Below are 16,396 nucleotides of genomic sequence, written 5' to 3'. Positions count from 1 at the left end.
ACAAGCTACCGGTAAATGGCTGACGCCCATGTCGTTTCACAACAGACATCTTGCGCAAACCCTTCAACGCCGCTTTGATCGGGTGGGCGGAGAAGAGTGACGGTAGGTCCGGATGTAGGATGTATTAATGGTGCTGAATACCTGCCAGGTATAGTTAACAATGCTATAGGACAGGTTTAATTGAGAGTGGCAAAAACCCCGACAAAGCCCAATAGGTGAGTGATAGGCCCCCCTTTTTTTTTTTTTTTTTAATCTCCATGCGTGAGAGACTCTAATGGCGGAGTCCTGTGTGTAAACCTAAAGCGGAGAAGCCATGCGTGAGAGACTAATGGCGGAGCCATGCGTGAGAGACTAATGGCGGAGTCATATGTGTAAAACTAAAACGGAGAAGCTCTGCGTGAGGGACTCTAATGGCGGAGTCATATGTGTAACCTAAAACGGAGAAGCCATGCGTGAAAGACTCTAATGGCGGAGTCATATGTGTAACCTAAAACGGAGAAGCCATGCATGAGAGACTCTAATGGCGGAGTCATTTGTGTAACCTAAAACGGGGAAGCCATGCGTGAGAGATTCTAATGACGGAGTCATATGTGTAAACCTAAAACGGAGAAGCCATGCGTGAGACTCAGATGGCGGAGTCATATGTGTAACCTAAAACGGGGAAGCCATGCGTGAGACTCTAATGGCGGAGTCATATGTGTAACCTAAAACGGAGAAGCCATGCGTGAGACTCAGATGGCGGAGTCATATGTGTAACCTAAAACGGAGAAGCCATGCGTGAGAGACTCTAATGGCGGAGTCATATGTGTAACCTAAAACGGAGAAGCCATGCGTGAGAGACTCTAATGGCGGAGTCATATGTGTAACCTAAAACGGGGAAGCCATGCGTGAGAGACTCTAATGGCGGAGTCATATGTGTAAACCTAAAACGAAGAAGCCATGCGTGAGACTCAGATGGCGGAGTCATATGTGTAACCTAAAACGGGGAAGCCATGCGTGAGACTCTAATGGCGGAGACATATGTGTAAACCTAAAACGGAGCAGCCATGCGTGAGAGATTCTAATGGCGGAGTCATATGTGTAAACCTAAAACGGAGCAGCCATGCGTGAGAGATTCTAATGACGGAGTCACATGTGTAACCTAAAACGGAGAAGCCATGCGTGAGAGACTCTAATGGCGGAGTCATAAGTGTAAACCTAAAACGGAGAAGCCATGCGTGAGAGACTCTAATGGCAGATCCGTATGTGTAAAACTAACACGGAGAAGCCATGCGTGAGAGACTCAGATGGCGGAGTCATATGTGTAAACCTAAAACGGAGAAGCTCTGCGTGAGAGACTCAAAAATGTATTTTTTTATTTTTTTTTCACTATCAACCACTTAAGCTGCTCCCGTATGGGCACAGCTCTGAGTACGAGCATGAAGAGCATGGTATAACGCAGATCACCTGCACGGACTAACTAACATCCTGTGCCTAAATAACCCCCTTGGAACCTAATGTACGGCCGGCAGCAGGAAGCCACCGCCTATGATCTGCTCCCTCTGACCGAGCCAAGTACTCCTTCCCCTGATCCCTGCCTACCTAACGGCACAGCGGCCCGTGCCAGACTTTATTGAAGATGAGGAGCCTTTACCCCCAGCCGCATGGGGAGCTCACGCTGCTCCCTGGCAGAATGCACCAGTGCGGGGGAGCCCCCCTCCTCAGCTAGGGCCGACCCACCGCCGGCTGGACACTCGTACCGCGTGGGGAGCAGCGCCACTCCCTGGCAATGTGCACCGGATCAGAGGGAGCCCTTCCTTTACCATGGGCCCCGGCCCCCGCTGGTTTGAACCGTGTGCCACGTGAGGAGCCGCACAGCTCCCTGGCATTGTGCGCCGGTGCGGGAGTGCCCCCCCTCACCTAGGGGCTGGTTATTGTGACTGGAACCCGCTGGGAGACTGAAGCCTAACTGGACCTACCTGTGACCGTGAAGGCTGACCTCCCAGGCCGTGGCTGACCCACGTGCGTAGTCGTGACGCAACTACCCGTAGATGCCCACCCAGTGCCTGTAGTTAACGGGAGTGCGACCGAGTCTGTGGATGTGACCGACTAGCCCCTGTAGTCGTGAGGGGACCCTGCATCGAGAGTAGCGGTAACGGACCATCGCCTGTAGACGTGGTAGTATTACCTCATGAGTCTGTTGACATGAGACTAATGCCTGCAGTCGTGGCCGGTCTTAATAATGAGTCTGTAGTCGTAACGGATTTGTGCCTGCAGTCGTGGCAGGGCTTTAGAGCGGGTCTGTAGTCGTGACAGACTGATGCCTGCAGTCGTGGCAGGACTTTATAACGAGTCTGTAGTCGTGACAGACTGATGCCTGCAGTCGTGGCAGGGCTTTATAACGGGTCTGTAGTCGTGACAGACTGATGCCTGCAGTCGTGGCAGGACTTTATAACGAGTCTGTAGTCGTGACAGACTGATGCCTGCAGTCGTGGCAGGGCTTTATAACGGGTCTGTAGTCATGACAGACTGTTGCCTGCAGTCGTGGCAGGGCTTTAGAGCGGGTCTGTAGTCGTGACAGACTGATGCCTGCAGTCGTGGCAGGGCTTTATAAGGAGTCTGTAGTCGTGACAGACCTGGCAAAGCAACATTCCTATCTATACCATTATTATTATTATTATTTTATTTTTTTTTCTTTTCCCCCCCACCAAAGGCCACGACTGTAGGCGCCACCCTGTAAGAGATGCGCCAGAGGCCTGGACATAATAGTCCACCATCCCCCGTCCCCCAAGCCTATGCAGGAGAAAAGAGGGGGTTGGCCCCCGCATGCACCACCCCTCACTCACCTGGCGGCCATGACAGCCACGAACCCCACAGTATTGTAAGTTAGCCCACCACCTGTGGACCTGAACAACCAAGAACAGACGTGTGAGTGAGCGCACGCCAGCTGGGCGACACTTCACTCATGCCACCGCTCCCTAGCTAACCACCGGATTATTGTGACTGCGCCCGAACCAACCCCGACTGACCGTATGGGCTTACGGGCGGCCCGGCTGCGTGCGCAAAGTGACGTGGCCAGCCCCCCTCCTTGAAGCCCTCTTTATATTTGATCCTTGAACATATTCCAAATTTTATTTAAATATTTTTTTTTTTTTTTTATTTTTTTTTATTTTTTATACTCCTGCCTTAGTACCTAGCCACTGTGCCTGAGCAGAGGAGCCCTGCACCTGGACTGCAGTACCAGTATGGGCCTGTAGGTGTCGACCATCCCCCGCCCTCTCTCAAGCCAGGACCTGCTGGAGCGCAGCAAGCCAGTGATTCCCTTCTAGGTTAGAATTAACCATTGAAATCCTAACTTGTTATACAGTGCACATGTCTGAGTATCTGCTTATCTTGTCTTGCCTGAGTTTGGCGCAGTAAAGAAGATGAGTTTATTCTGCAGCGGATTCCTAGACATGACTGAAAGTCACATAAGCATGTCCACCTTCACTGCCTCGCTAATTGTAATTACCAGGAGAACGTGCATCAGGATCGGCTGTGAGGGATTTGCGCTCCGCCATGTGGAACATTGCATCCCGTGCCCACCGCTATCGACTATTTGTACAGGGAAAGCCGCGGCGTATTAATCGCCTATAGGTTTCGGCTTCCGTCCCCTGATCCTGCAGCTGGACCTCCGCTTACTGATTGCAGCTAATGAATAGATCCCTGTGTGAGCGGACGGCGTTTTCCTCTACGGCGGAACGTTCTGATACGGGAGTGAGTGATATATAACGCTGCGTCGTGGAGCCGACGGCCGGCGTGACCGATGCTCAGGGTATGCGAGCGGACGTCGTGACCCGTCGCTGCTGAGCCACAGGTGAGGGGTGCCTGCCTGGGGGACGCTGCATGTGGGAGCGGGGGTGCTTAGCGCAGGGCCTGGAGCGGATCGGGGTGCCTGTCTCGGGGTGCCGGAAGCGATCGGGAGTGCGGGCAGTCTCCAGCGCAGCTGGGGACCGGCGGCACGCTCGGCAGCCCCACATGTTATACATAGCGAGACGGGTGTGCAAGCCACCCTGCCTACCTAATCACCGTAGCGACGAGCTCGACGCAGCCGATCCCCCGATCCTCCAGTGACGCATGCCCTTCTCTGGCACCAACCCACAAGCCGATTCGAAATCGTTCGAACCGACAAGTGGGGGGAGGAGGGCCAGGTTTAAATAGTGAACGCCCCGCCTCCCCTCACACAAATGCGGCACTCTTAATTGCCTACCACTTGCCTGCCAGTGAGTGTCAGGCCCACAGACTGTACTGTGCCCACTGCCAGTGCCCACCACTCATATCGGGTGGCACAGAACCTTGCAGATAAAAAAGTCATTTAATTTTTTCTCTGTAATATAATTGCTGTTGCCTGCCAGTGTGTGTCAGGCCCACAGACTGTACTGTGCCCACTGCCCACCACTCATATAGGGTGGCACAGTGCCTTGCAGATAAAAAAAGTCATTAAATTTTTCCTCTGTAATATAATTGCAGTTGCCTGCCAGTGAGTGTCAGGCCCAATGACTGTACTGTGCCCACTGCCAGTGCCCACCACTCATATCGGGTGGCACAGTACCTTGCAGATAAAAAAGTCATTTAATTTTTTCTCTGTAATATAATTGCAGTTGCCTGCCAGTGTGTGTCAGGCCCACAGACTGTACTGTTCCCACTGCCCACCCCTCATATAGGGTGGCGCAGTACCTTGCAGATAAAAAAGTCATTTAATTTTTCCTCTGTAATATAATTGCAGTTGCCTGCCAGTGTGTTTCAGGCCCACAGACTGTACTGTGCCCACTGCTCACCACTCATATAGGGTGGCACAGTACCTTGCAGATAAAAAAGTCATTAAATTTTTCCTCTGTAATATAATTGCAGTTGCCTGCCAGTGAGTGTCAGGCCCACAGACTGTACTGTGCCCACTGCCCACCACTCATATAGGGTGGCACAGTACCTTGCACGCATAGTACCACTAATCTAAAAAAAATGACAGGCAGAGGCAGGCCACCCCGCAGGGGCCGTCGTGGTCGTGGTGCTGTAATTTGCTTTGGCCCTAGAATAATGCCCAGTGTTCAGAGGCCACGTACCCTGAAATCGAAAAATTCTGAGGACATAGTTGACTGGCTTACACAGGACACCCAATCTTCTACAGCTTCCGCTCGGAACCTTGACGCACCATCCTCCTCCAGCTCAGCTTCGGGCACCTCTCAAGTTACCACTCGCCCGCCGCCACCACCAACACTAGCACCACAGCCGCTTCACTTGATCTGTCAGAGGAGTTATTTACACATCAGTTGGAAGAATAGAGTGATGCGCAACTATTATTGCCAGAGGATGTAGATAACAGGGATATGTCTCAGTCAGGCAGCATTACACACATGGACATACGGTGTGATGATGATGATGATGTTGTACCCGCTGCTGCTTCCTTTGCTGAGTTGTCAGATACAAGTGAAGCAGTTGATGATGACGATGTGTCCGTGGATGTCACGTGGGTGCCCGCTCGAAGAGAAAAAGAACAGGGGGAAAGTTCAGATGGGGAGACAGAGAGGAGGAGGAGACGATTTGGAAGCAGGGGGAGGTCGTCGCAAGGAGCTAGTGGCACAGTCAGACCGCATGTATCGGCACCCGGGGTCAGCCAGACAGCACGCCAATAAACGCATGCTGTTGCCACCACCAGAATGCCATCATTGCAAAGCTCAGCAGTGTGGCATTTTTTTTGTGTGTCTGCCTCTGATAACAGCGATGCCATTTGCAACCTGTGCCAAAAGAAACGGAGTCATGGGAAGTCCAACACCCACCTAGGTACAACTGCTTTGCGAAGGCACATGATCTCACATCACAAACACCTATGGGATCAACACATGAGTACAAGCAGCACATAAACTCAAAGCCACCATCCTCCTCCTGGTCCAGCATCTTCAGCCACGTCAACCACTGCTGTCCACCTTGCCCCCTCTCAACCACCCGCCACTCCGCCTCTCACCTTCAGCAGTTCCTGCTCATCTGCCCACAGTCAGGTGTCTGTCAAGGAAATGTTTGAGCGTAAGAAGCCAATGTCACAGAGTCACCCCCTTGCCCAGCATCTGACAGCTGGCTTGTCGGAACTCTTAGCCCGCCAGCTTTTACCATACAAGCTGGTGGAGTCTGAGGCCTTCAAAAAATTTGTAGCTATTGGGACACCGCAGTGGAAGGTACCCGGCCAAATTTTTTTTTCACAAAAGGCAATCCCCAACCTGTACTCTATTGTGGAAAAGGAAGTCATGGCATGTCTGGCACACAGTGTTGGGGAAAGGGTCCATCTGACCACTGATACCTGGTCTGCAAAGCACCGTCAGGGCAGGTATATCACACACACTGCGCATTGGGTAAACCTGCTGATGGCTGCCAAGCATGGAATGCGTGGCTCTGCAGCGGAGTTGGTGACACCGCCACGACTTGCTGGCAGGTCTGCTGCCACCTCCTCTACTCCTCCTACTTTATCCTCTTCGCTAACCTCCTCGGCTGAGTCCTCTTCTGCTGCTGCGTCTTGCTCCACATCAAATGCACCCCCCCAGCTCCCCAGAGGCTATTCCACATCCCGGATACGACAGTGTCACGGCGTCTTGGGGTTGACTTGCCTGAAAGCAGAGAGTCACACTGGACCAGCACTCCTGTCCACCCTGAACGCACAGGTGGATCAGTGGCTGACCCCCCACCAACTGGAGATCGGCAAAGTGGTGTGTGACAACGGAAGAAATCTGTTGGCGGCATTGAATTTGGGCAAGTTGACACATGTGCCGTGCATGGCACATGTGTCGAATCTGATCGTACAACGCTTTGTGTATAAGTACCCAGGCTTACAGGATGTCCTCAAGCAGGCCAGGAAGGTGTGTGGCCATTTCAGGCGTTCCTACACGGTCATGGCGCACTTTTCCAATATTCAGCGGCGAAACAACATGCCAGTGAGGCGCTTGATTTGCGACAGCCCGACACGTTGGAATTCAACACTCCTAATATTCGACCGCCTGCTCCAACAAGAAAAAGCCGTTGATGAGTATTTGTATGACCGGGGTGCTAGGACAGCCTCTGCGGAGCTGGGTATTTTTTTGCCACATTACTGGACGCTCATGCGCAACGCCTGTAGGGTCATGCGTCCTTTTGAGGAGGTGATAAACCTAGTCAGTCGCACCGAAGGCACCATCAGCGACCTCATCCCATTTGTTTTCTTCCTGAAGCGTGCCCTGTGAAGAGTGCTGGATCAGGCCGTAGATGAGCGTGAAGAGGAAGAGGAAGAGTTGTGGTCACCATCACCACCAGAAACAGCCTTATCATCATCGCTTGCTGGACCTGCGGCAACGCTGGAAGAGGAGTCTGAGGAAGAGGAGTCAGAGGAGGAATGTGGCTTTGAGGAGGAGGAAGACCAACCACAGCAGGCATCCCAGGGTGCTCGTTGTCACCTAACTGGGACCCGTGGTGTTGTATGTGGCTGTAATGACCGGCGTCACGCAAAGGGAGGGAAATGGGAAGGCCCTGTCCAAGGGAGAGGGAAAGGTGGTGACTAGGGATGAGCGAACCCGAACTGTATTTGTTCGGGTTCGGTTTCGGTGTTCGGCGCTTTCTTGGCGCTTTTTGAAAGGCTGCAAAGCAGCTAATCAACAAGCGTCATACTACTTGCCCCAAGAGGCCATCACAGCCTTGCCTACTATTGGCATGGCTGTGATTGGCCAGTGCAGCATGTGACCCAGCCTCTATATAAGCTTGGGTCACGTTGCGCTGCACGTCACTCTGCTGATTGAAGCATAGGGAGAGGTTGCAGCTGCGACGTTAGGGCGAGATTAGGCAGATTAACTCCTCGAAAAGACTTCATTCTGTGATCGATCTGCAGCTGTGGATCATTGAAGTGCTAATATTGACTTGCTCACTTTTTTGAGGCTGCCCAGAGCGTTTTTAGATCACTTTTTTTCTGGGGTGATCGGCGGCCATTTTGTGACTTGTGGTGCGCCAGCACAAGCTATCACCAAGTGTATTTAACCATCAATAGTGTGGTTATTTTGTGCTATATCCTACATCAGCTGCAGGCTGAGCCTGTGTCACCGAAGTGCATTTAACCATCAACAGTCTGGTTATTTTTTGGCCATATACTACATCAGCTGCAGGCTGAGCCTGTGTCACCGAAGTGCATTTAACCATCAACAGTCTGATTATTTTTTGGCCATATACTACATCTGGTGCAGGCTGAGCCTGTGTCACCCAAGTGCATTTAACCATCAACAGTGTGGTTATTTTTTGGCCATATACTACATCAGGGGCAAGTTGAGCCTGTCACCCAGCGCCTAAAAAATAAACCTGACATTTCTATTCAACCAAATCTGTACTGTTTTAGCTGGTCAAGTTATTTGTAGTGACCGTAAAAGCACACTTTTTGTTCTGGGTTGAAAAACTATTCCCAAATTTGCCATTCTCAAAATAACTAGTTTCTGGTATATGAGGCCTACTTGAAATCTATCCCAAAAAGGATATCTTACATTGAAGGTACTGATAGTGTCATTCAGAAAAACCTAAGACACACGCTACCGTGCAGATAGAAGTCTGATTCTGAGATTAAACCTTAACCTGTCACACAGTGCAAAAAAAAACAGGTCTCACATTTCTATTCAAGCAAATCTGTACTGTTTTAGCTGGTCAAGTTATTTGTAGCGACCGTAAAAGCACATTTTTTTTTCTGGTTTGAAAAACTATTCCCAAATTTGCCATTCTCAAAATAACTAGTTTCTGGTATTTGAGGCCTACTTGAAATCTATCCCAAAAAGGATATCTTACATTGAAGGTACTGATAGTGTCATTCAGAAAAACCTAAGACACACGCTACCGTGCAGATAGAAGTCTGATTCTGTGATTAAACCTTAACCTGTCACACAGTGCAAAAAAAACAGGTCTCACATTTCTATTCAAGCAAATCTGTACTGTTTTAGCTGGTCAAGTTATTTGTAGCGACCGTAAAAGCCCTTTTTTTTTTCTGGGTTGAAAAACTATTCCCAAATTTGCCATTCTCAAAATAACTAGTTTCTGGTATTTGAGGCCTACTTGAAATCTATCCCAAAAAGGATATCTTACATTGAAGGTACTGATAGTGTCATTCAGAAAAACCTAAGACACACGCTACCGTGCAGATAGAAGTCTGATTCTGTGATTAAACCTTAACCTGTCACACAGTGCAAAAAAAAAAACAGGTCTCACATTTCTATTCAAGCAAATCTGTACTGTTTTAGCTGGTCAAGTTATTTGTAGCGACCGTAAAAGCACATTTTTTTTTTCTGGTTTGAAAAACTATTCCCAAATTTGCCATTCTCAAAATAACTAGTTTCTGGTATTTGAGGCCTACTTGAAATCTATCCCAAAAAGGATATCTTACATTGAAGGTACTGATAGTGTCATTCAGAAAAACCTAAGACACACGCTACCGTGCAGATAGAAGTCTGATTCTGAGATTAAACCTTAACCTGTCACACAGTGCAAAAAAAAACAGGTCTCACATTTCTATTCAAGCAAATCTGTACTGTTTTAGCTGGTCAAGTTATTTGTAGCGACCGTAAAAGCACATTTTTTTTTTCTGGTTTGAAAAACTATTCCCAAATTTGCCATTCTCAAAATAACTAGTTTCTGATATTTGAGGCCTACTTGAAATCTATCCCAAAAAGGATATCTTACATTGAAGGTTTTGATAGTGTCATTCAGAAAAACCTAAGACACACGCTACCGTGCAGATAGAAGTCTGATTCTGTGATTAAACCTTAACCTGTCACACAGTGCAAAAAAAAACAGGTCTCACATTTCTATTCAAGCAAATCTGTACTGTTTTAGCTGGTAAAGTTATTTGTAGCGACCGTAAAAGCACATTTTTTTTTCTGGGTTGAAAAACTATTCCCAAATTAGCCATTCTCAAAATAACTAGTTTCTGGTATTTGAGGCCTACTTGAAATCTATCCCAAAAAGGATATCTTACATTGAAGGTACTGATAGTGTCATTCAGAAAAACCTAAGACACACGCTACCGTGCAGATAGAAGTCTGATTCTGTGATTAAACATTAACCTGTCACACAGTGCAAAAAAAAAACAGGTCTCACATTTCTATTCAAGCAAATCTGTACTGTTTTAGCTGGTCAAGTTATTTGTAGTGACCGTAAAAGCACTTTTTTTTTCTGGGTTGAAAAACTATTCCCAAATTTGCCATTCTCAAAATAACTAGTTTCTGGTATTTGAGGCCTACTTGAAATCTATCCCAAAAAGGATATCTTACATTGAAGGTACTGATAGTGTCATTCAGAAAAACCTAAGACACACGCTACCGTGCAGATAGAAGTCTGATTCTGAGATTAAACCTTAACCTGTCACACAGTGCAAAAAAAAACAGGTCTCACATTTCTATTCAAGCAAATCTGTACTGTTTTAGCTGGTCAAGTTATTTGTAGCGACCGTAAAAGCCCTTTTTTTTTTCTGGGTTGAAAAACTATTCCCAAATTTGCCATTCTCAAAATAACTAGTTTCTGGTATTTGAGGCCTACTTGAAATCTATCCCAAAAAGGATATCTTACATTGAAGGTACTGATAGTGTCATTCAGAAAAACCTAAGACACACGCTACCGTGCAGATAGAAGTCTGATTCTGTGATTAAACCTTAACCTGTCACACAGTGCAAAAAAAACACAGGTCTCACATTTCTATTCAAGCAAATCTGTACTGTTTTAGCTGGTCAAGTTATTTGTAGCGACCGTAAAAGCACATTTTTTTTTCTGGTTTGAAAAACTATTCCCAAATTTGCCATTCTCAAAATAACTAGTTTCTGATATTTGAGGCCTACTTGAAATCTATCCCAAAAAGGATATCTTACATTGAAGGTTTTGATAGTGTCATTCAGAAAAACCTAAGACACACGCTACCGTGCAGATAGAAGTCTGATTCTGTGATTAAACCTTAACCTGTCAAACAGTGCAAAAAAAAACAGGTCTCACATTTCTATTCAAGCAAATCTGTACTGTTTTAGCTGGTAAAGTTATTTGTAGCGACCGTAAAAGCACATTTTTTTTTCTGGGTTGAAAAACTATTCCCAAATTAGCCATTCTCAAAATAACTAGTTTCTGGTATTTGAGGCCTACTTGAAATCTATCCCAAAAAGGATATCTTACATTGAAGGTACTGATAGTGTCATTCAGAAAAACCTAAGACACACGCTACCGTGCAGATAGAAGTCTGATTCTGTGATTAAACCTTAACCTGTCACACAGTGCAAAAAAAAAACAGGTCTCACATTTCTATTCAAGCAAATCTGTACTGTTTTAGCTGGTCAAGTTATTTGTAGTGACCGTAAAAGCACATTTTTTTTTTTCTGGGTTGAAAAACTATTCCCAAATTTGCCATTCTCAAAATAACTAGTTTCTGGTATTTGAGGCCTACTTGAAATCTATCCCAAAAAGGATATCTTACATTGAAGGTACTGATAATGTCATTCAGAAAAACCTAAGACACACGCTACCGTGCAGATAGAAGTCTGATTCTGAGATTAAACCTTAACCTGTCACACAGTGCAAAAAAAAACAGGTCTCATATTTCTATTCAAGCAAATCTGTACTGTTTTAGCTGGTCAAGTTATTTGTAGCGACCGTAAAAGCCCTTTTTTTTTTCTGGGTTGAAAAACTATTCCCAAATTTGCCATTCTCAAAATTGTGGTGAACGGGAACAATGAGGAAGACATCTAATAAGGGACGCGGACGCGGACGTGGACATGGTCGTGGTGGTGTTAGTGGACCCTCTGGTGCTGGGAGAGGACGTGGCCGTTCTGCCACAGCCACACGTCCTAGTGTACCAACTACCTCAGGTCCCAGTAGCCGCCAGAATTTACAGGGATATTTGGTGGGGCCCAATGCCGTTCTAAGGATGTTAAGGCCTGAGCAGGTACAGGCATTAGTCAATTGGGTGGCCGACAGTGCATCCAGCACGTTCACATTATCTCCCACCCAGTCTTCTGCAGAAAGCGCACAGATGGCGCATGAAAACCAAGCCCATCAGTCTGTCACATCACCCCCATGCATATCAGGGAAACTGTCTGAGCCTCAAGTTATGCAGCAGTCTCTTATGCTGTTTGAAGACTCTGCTGCCAGGGTTTCCCAAGGGCATCCACCTAGCTCTTCACCAGGGGTGGAAGAGATAGAATGCACTAACGCACAACCACTTATGTTTCCTGATGATGAGGACATGGGAATACCACCTCAGCACGTCTCTGATGATGACGAAACACAGGTGCCAACTGCTGCGTCTTTCTGCAGTGTGCAGACGGAACAGGAGGTCAGGGATCAAGACTGGGTGGAAGACGATGCAGGGGACGATGAGGTCCTAGACCCCACATGGAATGAAGGTCGTGCCACTGACTTTCAGAGTTCGGAGGAAGAGGCAGTGGTGAGACCGAGCCAACAGCGTAGCAAAAGAGGGAGCAGTGGGCAAAATCAGAACACCCGCCGCCAAGAGACTCCGCCTGCTACTGACCGCCGCCATCTGGGACCGAGCACCCCAAAGGCAGCTTCAAGGAGTTCCCTGGCATGGCACTTCTTCAAACAATGTGCTGACGACAAGACCCGAGTGGTTTGCACGCTGTGCCATCAGAGCCTGAAGCGAGGCATTAACGTTCTGAACCTTAGCACAACCTGCATGACCAGGCACCTGCATGCAAAGCATGAACTGCAGTGGAGTAAACACCTTAAAAACAAGGAAGTCACTCAGGCTCCCCCTGCTGCCTCTTCTGCTGCTGCCGCCTCGGCCTCTTCTGCTGCTGCCGCCTCGGCCTCTTCTGCTGCTGCCGCCGCCTCGGCCTCTTCTGCTGCTGCTGCCGCCGCCTCGGCCTCTTCCTCTGCCTCTGGAGGAACGTTGGCACCTGCCTCCCAGCAAACATGGGATGTACCACCAACACCACCACCTGCGTCACCAAGCATCTCAACCATGTCACACGGCAGCGTTCAGCTCTCCATCTCACAAACATTTGAGAGAAAGCGTAAATTCCCACCTAGCCACCCTCGATCCCTGGCCCTGAATGCCAGCATTTCTAAACTACTGGCCTATGAAATGCTGTCATTTAGGCTGGTGGACACACACAGCTTCAAACAGCTCATGTCGCTTGCTGTCCCACAGTATGTTGTTCCCAGCCGCCACTACTTCTCCAAGAGAGCCGTGCCTTCCCTGCACAAACAAGTGTCCGATAAAATCAAGTGTGCACTGCGCAACGCCATCTGTGGCAAGGTCCACCTAACCACAGATACGTGGACCAGTAAGCACGGCCAGGGATGCTATATCTCCCTAACTGCACACTGGGTAAATGTAGTGGCGGCTGGGCCCCAGGCGGAGAGCTGTTTGGCGCACTTCCTTCCGCCGCCAAGGATCGCAGGGCAACATTCGTTGCCTCCTGTCTCCTCCTACTCAGCTTCCTCCTCCTCTTCTTCCACCTGCTCATCCAGTCAGCCACACACCTTCACCACCAACTTCAGCACAGCCCGGGGTAAACGTCAGCAGGCCATTCTGAAACTCATATGTTTGGGGGACAGGCCCCACACCGCACAGGAGTTGTGGCGGGGTATAGAACAACAGACCGACGAGTGGTTGCTGCCGGTGAGCCTCAAGCCCGGCCTGGTGGTGTGCGATAATGGGCGAAATCTCGTTGCAGCTCTGGGACAAGCCGGTTTGACGCACATCCCTTGCCTGGCGCATGTGCTGAATTTGGTGGTGCAGAAGTTCATTCGCAACTACCCCGACATGTCAGAGCTGCTGCATAAAGTGCGGGCCGTCTGTTCGCGCTTCCAGCGTTCACACCCTGCTGCTGCTCGCCTGTCTGCGCTACAGCGTAACTTCGGCCTTCCCGCTCACCGCCTCATATGCGACGTACCCACCAGGTGGAACTCCACCTTGCATATGCTGGACAGACTGTGCGAGCAGCAGCAGGCCATAGTGGAGTTTCAGCTGCAGCACGCACGGGTCAGTCGCACTGTGGATCAGACACACTTCACCACCAATGACTGGGCCTCCATGCGAGACCTGTGTGCCCTGTTGCGCTGTTTCGAGTACTCCACCAACATGGCCAGTGGCGATGACGCCGTTATCAGCGTTACAATACCACTTCTATGTCTCCTTGAGAAAACACTTAGGGCGATGATGGAAGAGGAGGTGGCCCAGGAGGAAGAGGAGGAAGAGGGGTCATTTTTAGCACTTTCAGGCCAGTCTCTTCGAAGTGACTCAGAGGGAGGTTTTTTGCAACACCAGAGGCCAGGTACAAATGTGGCCAGACAGGGCCCACTACTGGAGGACGAGGAGGACGAGGATGAGGAGGAGGTGGAGGAGGATGAGGATGAAGCATGTTCACAGCGGGGTGGCACCCAAAGCAGCTCGGGCCCATCACTGGTGCGTGGCTGGGGGGAAACACAGGACGATGAAGATACGCCTCCCACAGAGGACAGCTTGTCCTTACCTCTGGGCAGCCTGGCACACATGAGCGACTACATGCTGCAGTGCCTGCGCAACGACAGCAGAGTTGCCCACATTTTAACGTGTGCGGACTACTGGGTTGCCACCCTGCTGGATCCCCGGTACAAAGACAATGTGTCCACCTTACTTCCTACATTGGAGCGTGATAGGAAGATGCGCGAGTACAAGCGCACGTTGGTAGACGCGCTACTGAGAGCATTCCCAAATGTCACAGGGGAACCAGTGGAAGCCCAAGGCGAAGGCAGAGGAGGAGCAAGAGGTCGTCAACGCAGCTGTGTCACGGCCAGCTCCTCTGAGGGCAGGGTTAGCATGGCAGAGATGTGGAAAACTAACTGCACCACCACCTGATACGGAACGTGTTAGCAGGAGGCAACATTTCACTAACATGGTGGAACAGTACCTGTGCACACCCCTCCACGTACTGACTGATGGTTCGGCCCCATTCAACTTCTGGGTCTCCAAATTGTCCACGTGGCCAGAGCTAGCCTTTTATGCCTTGGAGGTGCTGGCCTGCCAGGCGGCCAGCGTTTTGTCTGAACGTGTATTCAGCACGGCAGGGGGCGTCATTACAGACAAACGCAGCCGCCTGTCTACAGCCAATGTGGACAAGCTGACGTTCATAAAAATGAACCAGGCATGGATCCCACAGGACCTGTCCATCCCTTGTGCAGATTAGATATTAACTACCTCCCCTTAACAATATATTATTCTACTCCAGGGCACTTCCTCATTCAATACTATTTTTAATTTCATTTTACCATTATATTGCGGGGCAACCCAAAGTTGAATGAACCTCTCCTCTGTCTGGGTGCCGGGGCCTAAATGTGTGACAGTGGCCTGTTCCAGTGGTGGGTGATGTGAAGCCTGATTCTCTGCTATGACATGAAGACTTATTCTGTGTTGACATGAAGCCAGATTCTCTGTTACGCGACCTCTCTCCTCTGCCTGGGTGCCTGGGCCTAAATATGTGACAGTGGCCTGTTCCAGTGGTGGGTGACGTGAAGCCTGATTCTCTGCTATGACATGAAGACAGATTCTGCGCTGACATAAGGCCAGATTCTCTGTTACGGGACCGCTCTCCTCTGTCTGGGTGCCGGAGCCTAAATGTGTGACAGTGGCCTGTTCCAGTGGTGGGTGACGTGAAGCCTGATTCTCTGCTATGACATGAAGACAGATTCTGTGCTGACATAAGGCCAGATTCTCTGTTACGCGACCTCTCTCCTCTGCCTGGGTGCCTGGGCCTAAATGTGTGACAGTGGCCTGTTCCAGTGGTGGGTGACGTGAAGCCTGATTCTCTGCTATGACATGAAGACAGATTCTGCGCTGACATAAGGCCAGATTCTCTGTTACGGGACCGCTCTCCTCTGTCTGGGTGCCGGGGCCTAAATGTGTGACAGTGGCCTGTTCCAGTGGTGGGTGACGTGAAGCCTGATTCTCTGCTATGACATGAAGACAGATTCTGTGCTGACATAAGGCCAGATTCTCTGTTACGGGACCACTCTCCTCTGTCTGGGTGCCGGGGCCTAAATGTGTGACAGTGGCCTGTTCCAGTGGTGGGTGACGTGAAGCCTGATTCTCTGCTATGACATGAAGACAGATTCTGTGCTGACATAAGGCCAGATTCTCTGTTACGCGACATCTCTCCTCTGCCTGGGTGCCTGGGCCTAAATATGTGACAGCGGCCTGTTCCAGTGGTGGGTGACGTGAAGCCTGATTCTCTGCTATGACATGAAGACAGATTCTGCGCTGACATAAGGCCAGATTCTCTGTTACGCGACCTCTCTCCTCTGCCTGGGTGCCTGGGCCTAAATATGTGACAGTGGCCTGTTCCAGTGGTGGGTGACGTGAAGCCTGATTCTCTGCTATGACATGAAGACAGATTCTGCGCTGACATAAGGCCAG

This window comes from Bufo bufo, chromosome 1 (assembly GCF_905171765.1).
Source record: "Bufo bufo chromosome 1, aBufBuf1.1, whole genome shotgun sequence".
Classification (NCBI taxonomy): Eukaryota; Metazoa; Chordata; class Amphibia; order Anura; family Bufonidae; genus Bufo; species Bufo bufo.
The sequence above is the reverse complement of the archived record's forward strand: the minus strand, read 5'-3'. Positions refer to the sequence as shown.